The sequence below is a fragment of the Myotis nattereri genome (assembly GCF_964212035.1).
Source record: "Myotis nattereri genome assembly, chromosome: 8".
Taxonomy (NCBI): domain Eukaryota; kingdom Metazoa; phylum Chordata; class Mammalia; order Chiroptera; family Vespertilionidae; genus Myotis; species Myotis nattereri.
In genome coordinates this window covers 13,174,569-13,195,644 of record NC_138083.1, presented here as the reverse complement: position 1 = coordinate 13,195,644, position 21,076 = coordinate 13,174,569, and the positions used below count along the sequence as shown (strand labels likewise).

General features: G+C 44.5%; 1 protein-coding gene across 2 annotated transcripts in view; it reads right to left on the bottom strand.

Moving 5' to 3' along the window:
* The window catches only part of KCNB1 (potassium voltage-gated channel subfamily B member 1), a 110,847-nt gene that overhangs the window by 1,568 nt on the left and 88,203 nt on the right, over positions 1–21,076 (bottom strand). Inside the window, exon 3 of one of the 2 annotated variants that reach the window (XM_081096775.1) lies at positions 4,487–4,812. The exons of the other annotated variant lie outside the window; for it this stretch is intronic. The gene's annotated coding sequence lies outside the window, so the exon portion shown is untranslated. The remainder of the gene's footprint in view (positions 1–4,486; positions 4,813–21,076) is intronic. 2 annotated transcript variants of the gene reach the window in all.

The window sequence follows — 21,076 nt, the reverse complement described above, 5'->3', positions numbered from 1 at the left end:
AATAGTAGTCAACATTTATTAAGTGTCTACAGAGTGCCAAGCGCTGTTCTGGCTCTTTTCACATATTGACTCGTTGGACCCTGAGTTAGGTGCAATTATATCTCCATTTTACATGTGAGGAAAGGGAGGCACAGAGAGGTTAGACCACTTGCCCGAGATCGTCCAGTTCGTGAGTGGCACAGTGGGGATTTGAAACCCATGAGCTACATCTACTGCTAAGATTCCCTACACTAGTAGTACGTCAGCACCGTGAGGGCAGGGTTTTGGTCTGTCTTGTTTCCTGCACTGTCCCCTGTGCCTAGAACAGTGTCTGGCATGAAATAATGTTCAATACATATTTGTTGAATAAATGAACAAATAGATGAATGATCAGTTGCTATAATTAGAAGACAATTAGAAAAATGAACATAATGGAAACTAAACAAGTATGGCTAGGTATTGTTGCCTGTTCAAGGAGCTGAGCATAAAACCTGCTCTCTTCTTGTTCAAACAAGAAATTTGCGTGCGTGTGAGAGATAGTAAGGACCCCCTGGTATCTAATGGAGACTTGGATCCCTGACAAATTAGAAGAGTTACAAGACTTGAAAGGGGACTAATTTTCTCCTCTTGGGAGTCAACTGTTATATATAACTAGAGGCTCAGTGCATGAAATTTGTGTGTGGGGCGTGGGGAATCCCTCAGCCCAGCCTGCACCCTCTCGCAATCTGGGACCCCTCGGGGGATGTTAGATTGCTGGTTTAGGCCTGATTGGGCCTAAATCGGCAGTTGGACATCCCTCTCTCAATCTGGGACCACTGGCTCCTAACTGCTGGCCTGCCTGCCTGCCTGATCGCCCCTAACCACTTGCCTGCCTCATTGCCCCTAACCACTCGCCTGCCTGCCTCATTGCCCCTAACCACTCTGCCTGCCTGCCTGATCATCCCTAACTGCTTGCCTGCCTGCCTGATTGCCCCTAACTGCCTCTGCCTCAGCCCTGCCACTGTGGCTTCATCCGGAAGGATGTCTGGAAGATCGTTTGGCTGTCTGGTCTAATTAGCATATTATCCTTTTATTATTGTAGATTCTTTATTGTTGAAAGCATTACATATGCCCACCCTTTTCCCCCATGACCCCCTCCAGCCCACTCCTGTCTATTAATATAGATTTTAACAGCTTTATTGAGATACAATTTATATACCATACCATTTACTCATTTAAAGGGTACCGTTCAGTCCCTTGTTAGTATATTCCATGCTGTTGTAAACCATCTTGTAGTCTACTATTTAATGTCCCACCTTGGGCTGGTGTAAGACCATCTCAGATCGAGTTTTCCACTTGCCACTTGGGGAAGCACCACGGTAGTGGACACAGAGCTTTCGGGGAGTCGTGACTCCCGTACCTGGCTAGGGGTGTGCCGGCTCAGTTTCCCCTCTCAGTTTGGGAGACAGGCCGTTGGACCCAGGAGCACAGAGAATGGAGTTGGGGGGAAGGGTGTATCTTTCAGCTGTCCTGGAGGCTGGGCAGGAACTGGCCCAAATGTTGTTGCCTTTCCATCCTCCTTCCCGAACCAGGACTCTGGGTGCTTCCGGGAATCACTGTCTGTTCCCTCTCTCTGAGAGTGAATGAGTCACTGGGTAAGCTTTTCAGCAGCATCTGTGTATGCTGGTTTGGGGCGAGATGCTGGGGCGTGGAGAGGAGAGAGGTGCAGACAGCCAGGAGGCCAGCGAGTGGCTGCCCAACTCACATCCAGGCCAGGTTCTCGGGGAGCCAGCTCTCCCTGTCTCTGTACCTTCACTTGTTTTGGCTATAGGAGGCCGTTTTATGTGGAAATCATTTTATCTGTGTTTGTGCTATCTTCCCAAGCAGATTGTAAGAGCCTGAACTACCCAGGCTCTGTCGCGTATACTTTTTAGAGTCCTTCATAGCTACCATTTTTTCACCCCTAAACAGTGATACCTGTCTTAGTCCCTCAATGACCCTATAAGGTAGGTGATCTTTCCCCCATTTACAGATAGGGAAATGGAGGCTCAGGAAAGTCCTGTGACCTGCATGAGCTGTTGTGATTAGAAAACGCTGAAGCTGGGATTGGAACTGGACTCCAAAGCATGTGCTCTTGGCTGAGCAGGAAAGCAGAGGCTGTGGTGGGAACAGTTAGGGCCCCGCATTCTAGCTTAACGGACCCACGCTATGGCTTAGGAATGCATGGCCTTCGCAAACCCCGAGTTTGAACTTGGGACCGGACATCCAGCCTCCTGTTCTTGCCCATCCTGGCAGGATACAGCCTGTGATGATGGGAGAAGAGGGCTCTGAGGAGGTTTCTCTGTACATCTCCATCTATAATTGGCTCCAAATGAAATGATCTCATCCCTGAACACTGAGAAGGGGGGGGGGGGGGTAGGGTGAGGAAACAGCTCCCTGGCAACATCTGACATAGTCTGTGACTAACCCATTTCCCTGTAGGAGAGTGAGAAGAGTGCGAGGGTCCATTCTCTCAAAGACCGTGTAAAAGTTTGGGGAAAAAATAGTGTTGATAATAGACTGTAGAGGCTCCAGCTTTTTGGGCTTTTATGAGGCCCAAGGCATTTCTCCATTCCATCCAAACCAGGTATCTTCTTACTGTTGCTCACAAGTCAACTTGACCACCTGTCACTCATGTCAAACCCTGGCTGGGAGGAGGTGAGCACGGCCAATGAATTCATCCAGCGACTTATCTTGATGGAGTTCTGTGGCCAGCTGAAGCTCATTTAAATGCCCATACATTAATTTTGAAAGACGAGCTCCTAATCAACTTTTAAAAAGCTTGTCACAGCACCATCTGCTTGGCGTTTGTCACTATTGCATTACATAAGAGGAAAGACATTTTTAAAGAATGCGGCTGCATTTAGTAATTGGATCGCTGGAGAGGAGCCAAGCCGGGGTGGATGGCACCGCGATTCAGAAATACCATAGGCCCTTCTCGGGGCGTGGCGGCCTCCCCAAGTTCCACACGGTCGGGTCGGTCGTGGCAGAGACCTGAATGCAACCCAGTTTGGGAGACAGGCCTGGATGCCTGCCTTTCCTCTTGTCTTTCTCTCCCTCTTGTCTCTCTCTCCCTCTCTTATTTTACCCCCATTCCCATTTATTGTCCCTCATCCCTGCCACCTCAGATAATTCTATCAAGTACCAAATGCTTTCACTTCCCTCAGCCCCAATGTCCTCATCTGGAAAATGGGAATAATAGGATAATGCTGCTGCGAGGTTTAAATGTGTTTAGTACACACAATGGCAGCACATAGTGAATGCTTGATAATTGTTTCCTATTTTCACATAAAGCCATGCCTGACACCTTGTAGGTGTCATGTCCGTTTTGTCTCAACAAGTATTTAGGATTACCGAGAGGCAGGACTGGCTCCATGGGTGTGCAGCCCGGGCAGTTGTTTGGTATAATGCTTCGCAGCCACTGTCTTTAAATTCTTAATAATTTTTGAACAAGGGGCTCCAAGTTTTCATTCTGTAGCCGGTCCCGCCTAGACATCTAGAATGATGCTGATTTATTGGATTGCCTGATGTTTAAATTAAACAACTGAGTCCACGTTTTAAAGTCAGGAGAGTTCGTATAAAACTCTGGCGTATTTGGGAACATTGGAACATCTTGCCACAGTGGGTCCACGTTTCCAGGCGCTGCCACTGAGGGGCCGGAGCTGGGTTGCGGTGCCCCCTACATAAGGCACGAGCTTCAGCCCAGCACGCCTAAGAGGCTTTGAACCGAGTCCCCTTGCTCATTTACAGGGCACTGGCATGGCGGTTGGGGTCATGGCTTTGCCATATATGTTTTCAGCTTTGCCAGTCAATAGTATTTGACCTTGAGCAAGTAGCTCTTTGCCTTAGTTTTTCACCTGTGAGATGGAAATGATGATGGTAATAGTAACCTCTCTTTCACATGTAAAGATTAGGCTGGTTAATATATGTGAAGGATCTAGGGAATATATTATTATTATTATTATTATTATTTTTAAAACATATTTTATTGATTTTTTACAGAGAGGAAGGGAGAGGGACAGAGAGCTAGAAACATCCATGAGAGAGAAACATCGATCAGCTGCCTCCTGCACACCCCCTACTGGGGATGTGCCCGCAACCAAGGTACATGCCCTTGACCGGAATGGAACCTGGGACTCCTCAGTCCATAGGCCCACCCTCTAGCCACTGAGCCAAACTGGTCAGGGCGGGAATATATTATTAATATTAAAAATTATTTTTTGTTAGTCCTCACTCGAAGATATTTTTTCATTGATTTTTAGGAAGAGAAGAGAGAGGGAAAGACAGAGAGAAACTTCCAGTGAGAGAAACACATCGATTGGTTGCCTCCTGCACGAATCCGGGCCAGGGAGGAGCCTGCAGCCAAGGTACGTGTCCTTGAGCGGAATCAAACCCAGGACCCTTTGGTCTGCAGGCTGACACTCTATCCACTGAGCCAAACTGGCTAGGGCTAGAACATATATTATTATTGCTAGTTTTTTACTCTCACCTGGTGCAGAAGGTCAGGCCCAAGTCTGAGAGCTGCCCCTCCAGGAGCTGGAAGCTGGACCTGCAGCGGCCGGTTATGAGGTCACTTCCTCCTGCCGTCTTAAGCAACATCCCTTGTCAATGTTCACTCTCTCCACCTGCAGTGTTTGCGTTCATAAGTGGTTCAACTTGGGCTTTCTGCAGCCTTCCCCCTAGCTCCAGCAGTGGGCATGTAACCCAGGTGGCCCAATCAACACAGTCCATCCCTTGGGCTGTAGAGATTGGTTATGGGATGAACATATGATCCAAGTGGGTCCAATCAGAGTGAATCCTGGGACTTTTGCTGCCCTGTTGGAAAAAAAAAAGAAGCTCTCTTTGAACCAAGATTTCTAACTGTAATAATGCCATTTCCCTGGAGCTCCTAGTGAGGTCTACTATGTGGAGAGAGAGGAAAAAAACACACGAACAACTGAGCCCTTATGACATCTTTGGAGCCCCCGGATCTAACCATACCTGAACCATTACCCTAAGACTTCTAAGTTCTAAGAGGTTACATTTTCCCTCCCTTTAAAAAAACACACAACGGTTTGAGAGAGCATCTGAAATGCTGTGCTTGGGATCTTTACATGTTCTCTCCTGTAATTCAGATATAAACCCTGTGGAGGAGGGGCTATGATTATAAAGGAATGGCGCCTCAGGGAGGTAAGTGGCTTGCCCAAGGTCACACAGCAGGTCAGTAGCTGGTGCTTGGACTTGAACCCAGGTTTCTTTGACTCCAGAGCCTTTCTTCTATTCCACATTCTCTGAGTTCTGGACAAGAAGGTCTGGTGGTAAAAGACAAAAGACCTGAGTCCCATTTTGGCCACTATTTTGCTGTGTGATTTTGATCAAGGAATTACTCCAATATAAGCCTCCGTTTCCCCCATCTTGAAAATGGGGAAAAGAGTATTGCCTACCCCCTCAGGTTGTCGTGAGGGTTAAATGAGATAACCAATGTAAGTCAAGTGCTTAGAACAGGGCTGTGCATTTAACAGTGAACACGAACTGTTATTTATCAAGGCTCTTGTTTTTGAGGGAAGAAAGGGGGTCTGAGGACCTTACCCTCAGCCTGCAGCCGGCGTGCTCCCTGCCTCCCTGTGGGTCATAGGCTGCAGCAGCCTTGGGTGGCGCCTCCATCCATCTCCTGCCAGATGCACAGATCTGGCTCACTTACCCAGGAAGAAGGCACTTAAGGAGCCGCTTCTCCAGTTTCTCTTTTAATTTTCATTACATAAATTTCACATTTCCCGGAATAGAGATCTTGAACGGCTGGACTAATTTGGAAATCAAGTCAGCAAAGGGCTTCATTTATATTAATGGGGTCTTGAGTCTGGCTGGCTTGCAAGGAGGCGGAGACATGGATGGATGGATGGTAGTGATCCAGGCTGAGCTGCTCCAGGCTGAGTGCGGACCCTGCCTTAAATGAGCAGGTGCCTCCAGATTTAGGCTGGGACCATTCTCATTGTATGGGAGGCTCTGGGATGTAAGGACTATGTTGCTCCCTGGCTTAAACTCGCCAATGGCTGAGCGCTGCTCTCTGAGAAAACTCCACATTGTTCACCCTGCTTGACAAGGTGCCGTGTGATGGACTTCTGCTGATCTCTCCCACCTCCTACTCACCACTCCCCTCCTCGCTCATCCCTCTCCAACTAACCAGGTGTCCCGAGAATATTCCTGTCTCAGGGCCTATGCACTTGCGGTGCCTTCTGCCTGAAAGTCTGCTCTCCCAACTCTTCCTGTGGTTAGCTTCTCCCTGTCAATCAGACCTTGTCTCACAATCACCACCTCTGGGAGGCCTTCCCTGACTGCCCACTAGAGTAACACTCCCCAACCCTCTTATATCACCACCCATTTCATTTTCTCCATAGTTCCCCAGCAAAAGCCTATGTCTTCCTGCTTACTTAGCTGCCTATATATTTCTTGGCTGTGTCCCCTGTGAGAATATAAACCCCATGAGAGCATAAACCAGGTCTCATTCACCTTTGTCTCCCTAAGACCTGGCTGGGTGTTTGGAAACACAGAGAAGACAAGGTTGTTGCCTGCATGGAGCTCACAGTCTGGTACAGAGAGGGACAAGCCTCTAACTAACATTTATTTTTAATAAATAAGCATTTATTAAATGCTTATTAACATTTAGGGACTGTGACAAGGACTTTACAAGAGACGACACGTTTAATCCTCACTGTAGTTCTCGGAACTATTGTTACCAGTTCCAGTGATTAAGGCACAGGGACGTGAAATAACTTGCCCAAGGTCACGGAGCTAGAAAGTAGAGGAGCCAGGATTTGAATCCAGGCTGTCTGGTTCTCATATCTGCTGGGTTGACTAGATCACCTAAGTCATGGGGAGTTAGAGCCTGGTGATAGAAGAGGCTCCGAGGCTGTGGGAACCCAGAAGAAACACCTGATCTTGCTTTTGATGGGGGGAAGGGGTCGGCAAAACCTCTGCAGTGCCTCAGCTGTGTCTAGAATTATTTATTTCTAACTTTGCATTACAGCTGAAGAATTTTTAATATCTTCACATTATCCACGGTTAAAACTTTAAGTCATGCATATCATTCCAGCAAGAGGCAGTGCTATTCATCATTGTTGGGCAATAGCATGCTTGCAATTTTGATGTTCTCCCTAATGCTGCCAGGAACCAGTCCGTAAACTTAGTGGAGTAATGAAATGCTTCAGAACTCGGGCTCCGGACCTGAGTTCAAATCCCAGCTCCTCCCCTTGGCTCCCAGGGTTCTACATGCCTGGGACAAGGAGCATCCCCAAAGTCACAAAGGTGGTTAGATAAGTGATAACTAGAAGGCCCTGTCCCCTTTCACCCTCCATGCCTTGGTGCCAGGTGGGACCCAGGCTCCCCAGCTCAGCAGGTTCTTGGAAATTAGGTTGCTTTAAGAAAATAAAGAACTGTGATATTTCAACAAGGAACTAGTAACAACAGCTGCCTCTGGAGAAGGAAACTGGGTGGCTGGTAGACTGAGTGAGAGGGATATTTTCCTTGCAGATCTTTTCATACCTTTCCAGTTGGTACCATATGGAATTATTATCTAGTAAATAAACATTGAAAAAAAGCTTAAAAGAAGGAAATGCATTCTTTCTGCATATCTATCTGTGGACTAAGCTTTATAGAATGTATTCATTCTCTTTATTCACCTCAACGTCATGCGGAGTAGTTATTGTTGCCCCTGCCTGGCAAAAAGGACGCTGAGGCTCAGACAGAGGCAGCGACTTGCCCGAGGTCACATGGCGAATTACTGCCAGATCTGAAACTCCAGCCCAGGCCTCCTGACCTTCTGCTGAGGGAGCCTCCACTCACCAGGTGCCTCTTCCTTCATCAGGGGAAGCCATGTTGAGGTGTGGATGGAGGGGCAGTGACACCATTGCACTCATGTCATGTGATCTGGGTTCAAATCCCGGTCTGTCACTTGCCTGTTGTGTGACTTTAGGTAAATCATTAAACCTCTGGGAACTCACTTCGGTGGTAGCAGGGCTCAAAGATGAATCCCAATGATTTTCGTCCCCAAAATTCACTCCCTTGTATCGTCCCTTCTGCAGTGAATAGGGCTGACCTGTGTGACCAGTAAAATGTTGCAGAAGCGACAGTGAGTGTGTGACTTCCAAGGTTGGGTCATAAAAAGACAGAGTGACAATAGAATACGATTCCACCTTGAAAAGGAAGAGGATTCTGACACAGACTACCACATGGTGAACTTAGAGGACATTATGCTGAGTGAAATAAGTTAGTCACAAGAAGACTGTAGGACTCCACTGACATGAGGTAGCTCAAATAGTCAAATTTATAGAGACAGAGGATAGAATGGTGGTTGCCAGAGGACACGGGGAGAGGGGAGTGAGGAGTTATTGTTCAATGGGTACAGAATTTCAGTTTTGCAAGTTGAAATTCCTGGAGATGACTGGTGGTAATGGCTGCACAACAATATGAGTCTATTTAATATCTGAACTGTACACTTAACATGGCTAGAGATGGTAATGTTTGGGTTATGTGTGTTTTTCCATAATAAAAAGAATTGGGGGATAAAGACATTGCAGCTTCTGTCTTTCTCTGGGATCACTCACTCTGGGGGAAGCCCTCAGCGATATTGGGAGAACACTCAAGAAACGCCGCGAAGGTTTCCTGGGAAGAACTGAGGCCACAAGCCAACAGCTTCACATCAGCCTCCGGCCATGTGAGGGAGCCACCTTGGGAGCAGATCACCAAGCCCCAGTCAAGTCTCAGATGGCAGTAGCCCTGGCCAACATCCTGACGGTCTCTCCTCAGAGAACCATGCAGCTAAGTCACCCCTGAATTCCTGAGCCGCAGAAACTGTTAGGTAATAAATGCTTCTTGTCTTAAGCCACTAAGTGTTGGGGTAGTTTGTTATGCGGCAATAGATATTTAAGATAAGAATGATGACAATTTCATAGTTGCTGTTGATGATAAATTCATGATGGTACCCGTAATGATAATTCCATAGGTTTTATTACATAGGGTCGCTGTTAAGAATTAATTAGCAGATACATGCGAGGTGCCCGGAACTGTACCTGGGACACAAAATGCTAACTAGTATGATTTTATGTTCCATGATTTCTGGCGTTGTGAGAAGGGCATCCTGGACGATAATTCTCCATTAAGGAACAGATGTAGGCACCAGGCCGCAGTGGGAATAATAATGATGGTAACATTGAGAGCTTCCACAATTGAGCTCTCACTGAATACCAAGGCTTGGGCTAAATATTTTATATCTTTTCACTGAAACCCTCCAGCAGTCCTTTGAAGTAGATGATACTATTTTCCCATTTTACAGACTAGACAACCAAGGATCAGAGAGGGAAAATGGCTTGCCCTAGGTCACACAGCAAGGAAGTACTGTAGCCAGAATTTGGCCTCAGATACTTCAGACACCAATGTTTTTTTTCTGAACCACTCGATTGAGCTGCAGTTTGAAACCCCCGCCCCAAAGCCCACCTTCCCCTTTAGTAATTTCCTCTTGATTACACAGGACTCAGTGCCAACAATCTGACAGACAAAGAATTTGTTCCCTCAACCTCCCATCTACAGTGTGTCAGGCCTCCTTCCCCTTTGGAGACCAGAAAGTAGATTCCCTTAGACCCGTGGTCGGCAAACTGCAGCTCGCGAGCCACATGCAGCTCTTTGGCCCCTTGAGGGTGGCTCTTCCTAAGCCTTAGGAATACCCTAATTAAGTTAATAACAATGTACCTACCTATATAGTTTAAGTTTAAAAAATTTGGCTCTCAATTGTTGTACTGTTGATATTTGGCTCTGTTGACTAATGAGTTTGCCGACCACTGCCTTAGACCTTTTGTTTTTTGGTTCCAATATCCTTTCCCAGACTCTCTCCTTGGATATCCAGGATTGGGAATAAGAAGAACACACATACAGAAAAACTCAAAAATATCTGCCTGGCCTAAATTCCCCACAGCGCCTCATCAGAGGCAGTTTAATTAGCCCCAAACCTTTGCAGCCTGGCACCTCCAGACATGCCGCCAGCTGGCTCCGCACACACAGCTCTCCTAATATTTGCTGTGGGACATGTGGTCATCGGGAGGGGCATGTTCCCAGACAGGCGATGAGCTCAGGACATGAGCATCGCTACACCTGCTCCTCTCCCCAAGGAGGGTGGAAATAATTGTGTAGCCACTGACAACACAGCCTTTTTTGAACTTGGATCCTGTGTGTTGGCAGAAGGGCAGACAGGGGCCCAGAGGGAAGGACAAGGATGTTTGCACCTGCAGTGTGGCAGTGGCTGTGCTGGGCCTGCCTTCCCAGATATTTCTAACCACGAGTTGCAGGAAAGTATTTTAGCATCATGACCTGTAAAACACACACACACACACACACACACACACACACACACACACACACACACACACTTGAAATGAAAGTTTCATAAGTCTATACTCACCTTTATTGTGAGCAATGCATCCTGATCTATTCATTCTGGTCTAGTTTGTCTAAATTATTCATTGATTAAAAGAGTGCTATGACCCATGAAATAGATTTCAAAGTTTCTTAATGCAGGGATCTGGGTCTGTGAACTTGGGTGGGTCTGAATTCTAACTGAAATGTAGTCTTTCCTTCAGTTATGAATATAGGCAACAAATCATGGTAGTATTAGCAGTACTTGTGACATTGTCACTAATAAAAATCATAGATTATAGCTGTTGTAGATATCTCAAAGTAGCATTTGTGCTCTTCACTAGCTTGAAATGATGGTTACTATACCTACTACTAGATCTTGTTATTATATCCACTGTTAGATCTTGTTATTTTGATAATAACATATTGTTATATCACATATTTAAAAACATTTTGATAATTGAATTTCAATAGTATATGGTTCCTTTGTAAACCTATGTATTTTGTTTTATGCAATTAAAATTATTATTCTGAGAATGGGGTCTGTGGGATTCATTCAACTGCCCCTGGGATCCATAGCACATGAAATTCTCAATAAATGTTGTGGAAAGAAGGAAGGCATGAAGGAGGGGAAATGAAGAAAGAGAAGAAAGGAAAGAAGGAAGGAAGGAAGGGGAAATAAAGGAGGGAAAATGTTTTAATTTATCTCAGAATTGCAATACTTACCCACTGCTGACATATAGGTGCCAGTATGCGTTGAGTGAATGATTATTGCAGCTTTATAGTTAAGTCTTGAAGCCGGATAATGTCAGTTCTCCAACTTGGTTCTTTTTCAATATTGTGTCATCTAGTCAGGATCTTTTACTTCTCCATATAGATTTTCTTTTCTTTTAGCAATAATTGTGCCTCGGATAAACCTCATTGGCTATGATACTGCCACTGTGCAAAGCTCTCCATATAAATTTTAGAATCAGTTGGTTGATACCCACAAAATAACTTGCTGGGATTTTGACTGACATTGCATGGAATCCATAGGTCAAGTTGGGAACAACTGACATTTTGACAATATCAAGTATTCATATTTATAAACATGGAAAATCTCTCCATTTATTTAGTTCTTTAATTTTATTCATCATACTTTTGTAGTTTTCCTCATATAGAGTTTATATATACTTATTGGATTTACACCTATTTAATTTTTTGGTGTGCTAATGTAAATAGTATTGTGTTTTTTAAATTTCAAATTTCACTTGTTTATGATTGATATGTAGGAAAGAGGTTGACTTTTGTATATTAATCTTAACAAGTTCTCCCCCCCGCCCCTTGCTGCTTTCAGAATTCTCTTTGTCTTTAATTTTAAGCTGTTTTGTTATCATGTGTATTGGAGAAGATCTCTGTGGGTCAAATCTATTTGGAAGCCTATAAACTTCATTAACTTAGATGTCTATACCTCTCCCCAGATTTGGGAGTTCTTAGCCACATTTCTTTAAATAAGCTTTCTGCCCTTTCTCCTTCTCTTTTCCTTCTGGGACTCCCATAATGCATAAATTGTTTCATTTATGATATTCCATAATTTACATAGGCTTTCTTCACTCGTTTTCATTAGTTTTTCGTTGCTCTCCTCTGACTGGATATTTTCAAATGACCTGTCTTTGAGTTCAGAAATTCTTTCTCTGGATTATTTAAGTCTCCTGTTTATGCTCTCCATTGCATTTTTCATTTCATTGATTGTGTTCGTTAGCTCCAGAATTCTGTTTAGTTCTTTTTTTATGATTTCTATCTCCTTGTATTGTTTTCTAGATTTTGTTGATTTGTCTTTCTGTGTTTTCTTATAACTCACTGAGCTTCCTTAAAACAGTAATTTTGAATTATTTATCAGGAAATTATAGATCTCCATATCTTTTGGGTCAGTTACATGAAAATTATTATGTTTCTTGATTTTTTTGTTTTGTTCCTTAAGGTCTTGCATTGCTGTCCAGATTTGAAGAAGCAGTCGCCTTTGGGGAAAAAAATACCTTTACCTACCAGCCCCACTAAGGATTCAGAGGCTTTCCTAGACCTTGTCTATGGAAGCAACAGCCCACATTTCTTGTTACCTTTGGGAGGAAGGGGAGGTTCTTAAGATTAAGGTTCTTAAGATTCTTTAAAAATTTTTTTTTTAAAATTGATTTCAGAGAGAGGAAGGGAGAGGGTGAGAGAGATAGAAACATCAATGATGAGAGAGAATCATCGATCGCTGCCTCCTGCACACCCCCTACTGGGAATTGAGCCTGCAACCCCAGGCATGTGCTCCAACTGGGAATCAAACCATGACCTCCTGGTTCATAGGTCAATGCTCAACCACTGAGCCACACTGGCCGGGTGGTTCTTAAGATTATTTGCCTTCTCTCAATTATGCAAAGCCAGGTAGGGTGCTGACAGCCGCCCATTTGCTTTCCTTTGGGCAATGCTGACTGCTCAAGTCTGTGTGCTTTTTCAATCCTGTACAGTGAGGCCAGCTTTTTGTGTGAGCTCCCTAGTCATCTGCAAAGACTTGCACTTACCTCCCATGATGTGTGTGTGTGCGTGTATGTGTGTGTGTGTGTGTGTGTGGTGCATATAGCATTGCGTCTTATTTTTTGATCCACTCTGACAATCTTGTCTTTTAATTGGTATGTTTAGAACATTGACATTCAAAGTAATTATTGCATATTGGATTAATATCTGCTATATTTGTTACTGCTTTTTATTTGTTGCCTTTGTTTTTTGTTCCTATTTTTTGCCTTCTATTCTTTTTCTGCTTCTTGTGGTTTTAATTGAGCATTTTATGATTCAATTTTTCCCTCCTTTCTTAGCAAATTAATTATACTTTTCTAAACACCATTTTAATGGTTGCTTTAGTGTTTGCAATATACATTTACAACTAATATAAGTCCACCTTCAAATAATACCATACCATTTCATGGGTAGTATTAGTACCTAATAAAAACAAAAGAATCCTAATTTCTCCTTCTTGTCCTTTGTATCATTTCTGTCACTCACTTCACTTATATATAGCATACATAAACATATATACATTACATACATAAGATATACACATAAGCATACAAAATCAAATACATTGTTGGTATTATTATGGACAAATTGTTATTTGTTTGAGCAATTAAGAATAAGAAAAAGAAAAGTTTTTATTTTACCATCATTTATTTCTTCTTTATGATCTTCTCTTTTTAAAATGTAGATCCAAGTTTCTGACCTGTATCATTGTCTTTCTCTCTAAAGAACTTCTTTTAACATTCTTTGCAAGGCAGGTGTACTGGCAACAAATTCCTTCAATTTTTGTTTATCTGAAAAAGTTTTTATTTCTCTTTCACTTTTGAAGGATAATTTTTCAGGGTACAGAATTCTAGGTTGGTGGTTTTTTTCTTCCTCTCAACAGTTTAAGTATCTTACTTCATTGTCTTCTTGCTTGCATAATTTTTGAGAAGGCAAATAATTCTTATCTTTGTTTCTCTGTCATTGACCTGTTTTTTCCTCTGGTTTCTTCCAGGTCAAGATTTTTTTCTTATCTTTGATTTTTCTGTAGTTTGACTTGTAATATGCCTCAGTACAGTTTTTTGGTATTTATCTGAGCTTCCTGGATCTGTGGCTTGGTGCCTGGCATTACTTTGCTGAAATTCTCAGTTATTATGGTATCAAATATTTCTGTTGTTCTTTTCTCTCTTCTGTTTCTTGTGTTCCCATTATGCTTATGTTTTCTAGTTGTTCCACAGTCCTTGAATATTCTGGTGTGTGTGTTTTTTTCAGTCTTTGTTCTCTTTGCTTTTCAGTTTTTGAATGCATGTTCTATCGGAGGGAGAAATTTACATTCTATTGGAGGGAGATCAATAATAAACAAAATAAATAAATACAATATAGTGTGTCAGAAGGTGGTGAGTATTATGGAGAATAATAAAGCAGAGGAGGGGAAAGATTGTGAGACTTTTGTGTATATGTGTATGTTGTGTATGTGTGTGTGTGGGGGGAGGTTGTTATTATAAACAGGATTGTCAGCTAAAGGGGTTGCTGAGATTACACCTGAAGGAGGTGATGGAGTGAGCCATGTGGCTAGTCTGGAAAAGATGCTCCAGGCAGAGGGGATGGCCGGAGGAAAGGCCCTGTGGTGGCAGTATGCTCGGTGCATTGGAAAGTGGACTGGTGGCCAATATGTCTGAAGGGGAGTCAGGGAAGTAAAGAGTTGTAGGACAGGAGGTCAGAGAGGGTAGAAGAGTCTGGGATGGGGGGCTGGAAAGGGTTGCGTTAGGTGAGCCCACATGGGCATGTTTGAGGAACAGTGAGGAGGACAGTGACGATGGAGCAGAACACCCTCAGGGGGGAGCAGGGGGAGGTGAAAGCAAAGGGACAGGCAGGAGCCTAGGGATAAATGGCCTTGCAGACCATGCCAAGGACTTTGGATTTTATTCAACATGTGACGGGAAGCCTTTGGAAGGCTTTAATGGTGAAGTGATATAATCAGAGTGACAGGTTGATAGAATCCCTCTGGCCACTGTGTTGAGAAGAGCCTGAAAGGGATCATGGGTGGAAACAGTGAGCCTGATCTGGAGGCTGCTGCGATCATTAGGCAATAGAGAGTGATGGCATGGCCCAGAGCTGTGGCAGCGGAGGGGCAAGAAATGCAGATTCCAGATTTATTTTGAAGGCAGAACCCATAGGAACCACTGACAGGCCATTCATTTCAGCCCTGTTTGTTATACCAAAGTTTGGCAGCAACCTGAACGTTCAGCTTGAGGAGATTAGCGATTACTGTGTACAAGAGAACAAGGAAGCTCTTTGTGTACTGACACAGGATGATTTTCAAGATACACAGTATGAAATGAGGAAAGCAAAGTGCAGAGCACATACATATGGTACGTTGCTGTTTGGGTGGGGTAAAATAAAGAAAAACAAACACACACGCACATTCATAGTCCTTGGATATTCTGTTCTGTTCCCCTCCACCCTCCGAGTCTTCACTTTTTAGTTTCTGAATTTATGCTCTATTAGAGGGAGGTGAATAATCAATAAAATAAATAGATAAAATATATTGTTTCAGAGGTGGTAAGTGCCACGGAGAACAATGAAGCAGAGAAGGGGATGGACTGTAAGAGTTGTGTGTGTGGCTCCTATAGGCGTTGTGAGACATCTTTACGTGAGAGCGATACTAAAGCCAAGAATACCCAGGTATCACTGACATGAGAGCCAAATAACCAGAATTTGGACTTCGGTCCACGAGCACAGCATGGGGGTGGGTTACCACTCTTTGCACATTGGGATTACAAGGCAGTGACATTTTCATACTCTATCTTTCAGGTGAAGAGAAACAGCCAGGGCTGCCCCTCCAAGTCCCCCAATTCAGCCTCCCCTGCATACCTGCACACCTCTCCCTTCCCGTGCCCCCTAAGCAAAATAAAACAAACACCACCAAGCTTGTTTTCTCCATACCTCTTTATTGAACTCTGCAGACTTCATTAAGGGACCATTTGCTTAGAAATTCTTAAACATTTGGACATATTTTACAAGACAGGACAGCAGCTGGAGGTCACAATTTCATCTCATCACATGCATAAAAAGAAATTGATTGTTGTTTGTTGTTTGTTTTCCTCACGAGCGTGTGTGTGTGTGTGTGTGTGTGTGTGTGTGTGTGTGTGTAACGCTCATTTCACCTTTACAGGAAGGACTAGAGACGTCAACTGACCAGAGATGAACAGGACCTAAGAACACGACCCCAGAAAAGAGCTAAGGACATTGGTCATTTATGGCTAATGTGATTGGCTTGTCCCCCATCATGGGCGGGGCGATCAGAATGGCTTTGCTGGCATAAAAGCCTCAACCTCACAGGGTTCCTGGGAGAGACAGAGGGTCTTAGCTAATGGAACCGGGCACATGCTACCATGGGGGCATTGGGGCTCAGAACAAAGGAAATCCCTTGGCTCTAAAAGCTGGAGGAAAGGCCGGCCTTCTCTTCCAGCTGGACTCCCCTGGCTCAGGGAATGCAATCCAGTTTCCAGATGTCAGCTCCCATATTCCTGCCCCTAGCAAGTCTCAGACCCTTGGCTTTGCCCATTGGAAAACCACTCTGTGGTCTTCCTATGGGCTATGTGTGAGCTAAACTAGAGCATGAGGTTGAAAATACAGAGTAAGAGAGTAGGAAAGGAGGCTGGGGCTGCCCCAAATGATCCCCTGGAAGTGTAGCTCTGAAAAGGCCAAGGTCCTTAGGGCAGACAAGTGTCAAATTTGGACATCATCTTGGTCCCCAATTGAGTCAAAGAACAGATGCTGTTGGTGGGGCTGCTATAGGTTTTAATGGGAGAGGCCTCCCATTTCTCCTTCCTTCCCAGTTAGTACTACGTCAAGCCAGGTAAGAACTAATAAACCCCTCTATTCACTCACACATTCACTCATCATTCATTCACTCAGAAGTTAATCATTTACACATTTACTCAAACACAGAAGTTGAGAGACCACTGTGTGCTAAGGGCATACATCGGGGGGTAACCCTGAGTTCTTGGTGCAGAAAATGGTGTCCCCAGCTCTTGACCTTGGGTTAAAGCCAGGATAGGTCTGGGGAGCAAAAGGCCAGCTGCCAGCTCAGCAGCTGCTGATGTTCCTTTTCCCCACCTAGCAGGCACACCAAGGTCAGAGGTCAAGGTCATTTAAGAGAGAGCCCAAAGCCCTAGTAAAGACCAGGGGCCATGAGCCAAGCCATGGAAAGGTCCAAGTGTCTTGAGCATCTTCTCCTGTGCTTCCTGCCTGGTTTTCCAAACCTGGATTAGCTCAGGGAGGCAAGTCGGGTGGGGAGATGCATGCATAACTCTTGAGAGCATCCTAATGGGACAGAATTGGGAGTTTCCTTCCTTTTTCAAGACTATAATGTCATGGCAGACACTAACTTGAGTTATTCCTCAGGACAGAGCCTCAGAGGGGGATCTTAGAAATTGGCAGCTGCTCGGTCTATCCGTTCAAACATATCCTGCCTGATCTCATGATAAAACAACCTGAGACTGCCTGCACTGGGGGTCACCCTGAGGATGAAGCTCCACTTCCTCGAAACTCACCAAATAGAAATTAAGGGGGACTTTCAAACCTCTTTGTCAAATGTTCTCCTTGAGAAATGCAGCATCCAGAACTTGGGAAGGGGCTACAGATGTGGGAGATGGCATTCTGCCTGGAGGCAGCAGCAGCTTTGTCTTGCTGTAAAACTGGGTACAGGCGCCTCTCTGTTTTGGCTCTTCTGGATTTAACTTCATTGGGTGGGGACTTTCAGAAGATTTGAATAGACTTGACTGGGGCTGGTGAACACACAATAAAATATGCAGATGACGTATTATAGAATTATACACCTGAAACCTATATAATTTTATTAAGTGTATCACCCCAATAAATTCAATGGAATAAAAAACCCCAAAGGATTTGAATGGGATTTCCTATTTTATTTGCCAGGGGAATAAAGCCCTTTTGGAATAATGCCATTTGCTATTGCCTGGGCTGTTTGTTCATTAGGCAGGTGGCTAGTGGGTAAAAGATAATTGTGTCTTTTGTACCTAAATCCTCAGGTCTCTTAGGGCATAGAGTCTGGGCAGAAGGACAAGCACCGCGAGACAGCCAGCCAGAGATGGGGGATGATACCATGAGTATTATCCCACCCTGTGTGCTAGGGCACTGGGGATGGGTTGGATGGGTGGTCAACAGGGTCATTGAAATTGTCCAAGGTACGGAGAATGGGGAACAGGGTGTCTATCCTGTGCCACCTAGAACTCCCTCTGAGAGCTCCAAATTCTAACATTTGAGTTCCTGCTAACAGTGCTCCTTGCCTTTGCCTTGGTGGCTTGAGTCTGTGCCCCGATGTTCAAACCACCAAACACCTACACACACACACACACACACACACACACACACACACACACACACACACCAGGAGAGAAAGAGAGAGAGAGAGAGAGAGAGAGAGAGAGAGAGAGAGAGAGAGAATTTCCCTGGTTGTTTAGTCCAGTTGCTATGCAATGCTAGGGTCCCCCTGCAATACCCATTTTGTACATCATCTAGCCTCTCTTTAAACACTATGGTGTCACGATGGTCATTACCCAACATGGCATTCGAGTTCCATGGTTAGCAGCCCCACCCATTAGAAGTGCTTTCTTACTTTGAGCTGAAATCGACCACCCTGTCCTTCTCATGCAAGAGAACATTTCAGAGATCTGCATGCAGCCATCCTGCAGGCAGGTAATTTCTTGTCCAGGTGAACTGCCCCACTCCACCCCATCCTGGCCAGCCTTCAGATTTTTTCAGAATCTTTGCAGGGAGGAATGAAGAGTTAGAGTTAGAGGTGAAGATGAGGGGCTGCTCCATTAACAGAGCCCCTTCCAAATCCATTTCTTCAAGTTGGAATTTTGGGGTATTCCCAAGAAATTCCAGGTTAAGACAAAATCCGGGATAGTGAATGGATACCCAAACTATACAGCCTTTTTCTACATGAAAATGGCCACAAGCAAGGGTGTTTGCTTATTTGGACATCAAACCTAGCACATTAATGGGAAAACAACTTCCTTTTTGTTCTTGTGCAGAAGTTTTAACAAATCTCTGTTTTGTTTGGCTTTGGTTCAAACCAGGTTACCAGGAATTTGAGGGGGTGGGGGGTGGGAAAACTGTGATTAGGGTCTTGGTTCAAAAGAATATATTCACACTTGGATTAGTTTCCTCTTGGGGTTGTTCCAAAGGGGATCATTCACTGGCATCTGGGGGTCCTGATTTGGCTCAGATTTCTATTTGGGCAGAGGTGAGAGCCCTGAAGCTGACATGAGGTGGAGGTGGTGGTGGTGGTGGTGGTGGTGGTGGTGGGGGATGGTGGGGGGTGGAGTGGGGATATGAAAATCTAAATGATTACAAATTGGAGATTATCTGAGCTTTCTTCATCTTCCTGCATGAGTTGATAGATGGAAAAAAACCACTTTTTGCTGAAGATCCTGCTTCGTGAGCTGTCCTCTGCCAACCCAATGCTGGAAGCCACCTGGTGGAATTAATTATCAGGACAGTCCAGAAACTCCCTGAGGCCTAGTTGAGTGGAAGCTGCCTTTGCCATCAATCTCTGGCTCTATGAAGCCAGCAGCTGGAAAGGGAAGGGGAGATGAGATGGCAGATTCTGGGGACATGTCTTCTTGGGGTTTGGCTGCAAGCCTGTCTGGCCACTGTTTTTTTTGTTGAGGCTGCTGGCAATGGATTGAGAAGAAGAACTGATAAAAAGTTGATGAGATCTAAAGCCTAGCATGTTCTCTGAGGTTCTCAAGAACCAGAAAATGCTCTGTCCTTTGGATCCAATTGATGTTACAGGGAGCAGGGCACTAGACATGGCAACAGACCAGCCAGGAGGGGCTTGTGTGTGTTCTGGGTCTCAGAAATGCCTGTGGGAAGTTTGCTTACATGAGATTTTTTTGGTTCTGAAATCTTTGCAGATGAGAAAACCCAGTCCCCTCAGATCCCCAAAGGTGTGTAGGAATCAACTAAACCAGCCCACATCCCATCCTGATTTTGAGGGTCATCTGCTCTCAATCGTGCATCTGTGCCCTGGATTCTTAAGAACAACGAATAGGAGAAACACACAGACAGAATGAAGACAGTGTCAACAGACTCTAGGCTTAGTGCCAGGAAATGCCTGTATGAGGAAGTCAGACCCTAAAGTCTTTCCCCACCCCCAGAAAAATCAGAATTGAAAGAAAAGAAAAAGCAGTCCAAGGGACAATGGGAGTAAATGAAAAAGGCCAGAAAATATCAGCTACGATAATGACCAACCACAAACCTGCTAAAATGTTATTCTATATTACAAATGAAATTAGACTCCATGGCCCTATTATAAATTCGCTAAAAGTACATATATTTATCTGAACAGAAAAATGGACTACTCTGAGATGCGTGGACAACCTGTGATGTAGCCCTACACATCAGATACTTCTAGAGCCAGAAAAATGGCAACAGAAAATGCAGAGGTAACTCCTATTTCTGGGTGTAGCCAGGGCTGCTTTGGGTCACTCTGGCTGAGTGAACGATTTGGATGCTGTCCCATAGGCCGAGGGAGGCGAGGGACGTTCAGCTCATGGCTGGAGGCTCTTTGCTGTGCTGCTGGGGACTCCAGTGAGCCCCTTCTTCCTCCTGCCAGCTTCGCAGCCACAGAACAAGTCCTTTCCCAAAGGATCTTGGAGGCGGTTCACCATGTTCTCATTTGATTCAAAGTTCCTTGATTGGAGGCTGAAGCCTGGGACTAGTTGCTAGAGAAATAAGGAAAGGAGAGAACTAGAGACCTGGCTTTCGTGACCCTGGTCCCTGGTGAATTTTGAATTTCCCCTTGCCCATGGATTAGAGTCTAATGGTCGGCAGTGGTCGGCAAACTCATTAGTCAACAGAGCCAAATATCAACAGTACAACGATTGAAATTTCTTTTGAGAGCCAAATTTTTTAAACTTAAACTATATAGGTAGGTACATTGTTATTAACTTAATTAGGGTACTCCTAAGGCTTAGGAAGAGCCACACTCAAGGGGCCAAAGAGCTGCATGTGGCTCGCGAGCTGCTGTTTGCCGACCACGGATTAGACACTCCAGCCGTAACATGGAGCAAGACAGAAATATACAATAGTTACAAACATCAACAATACATTACAGCTTTCCTTAAGAGAATACTGTCATGTTTTTTCT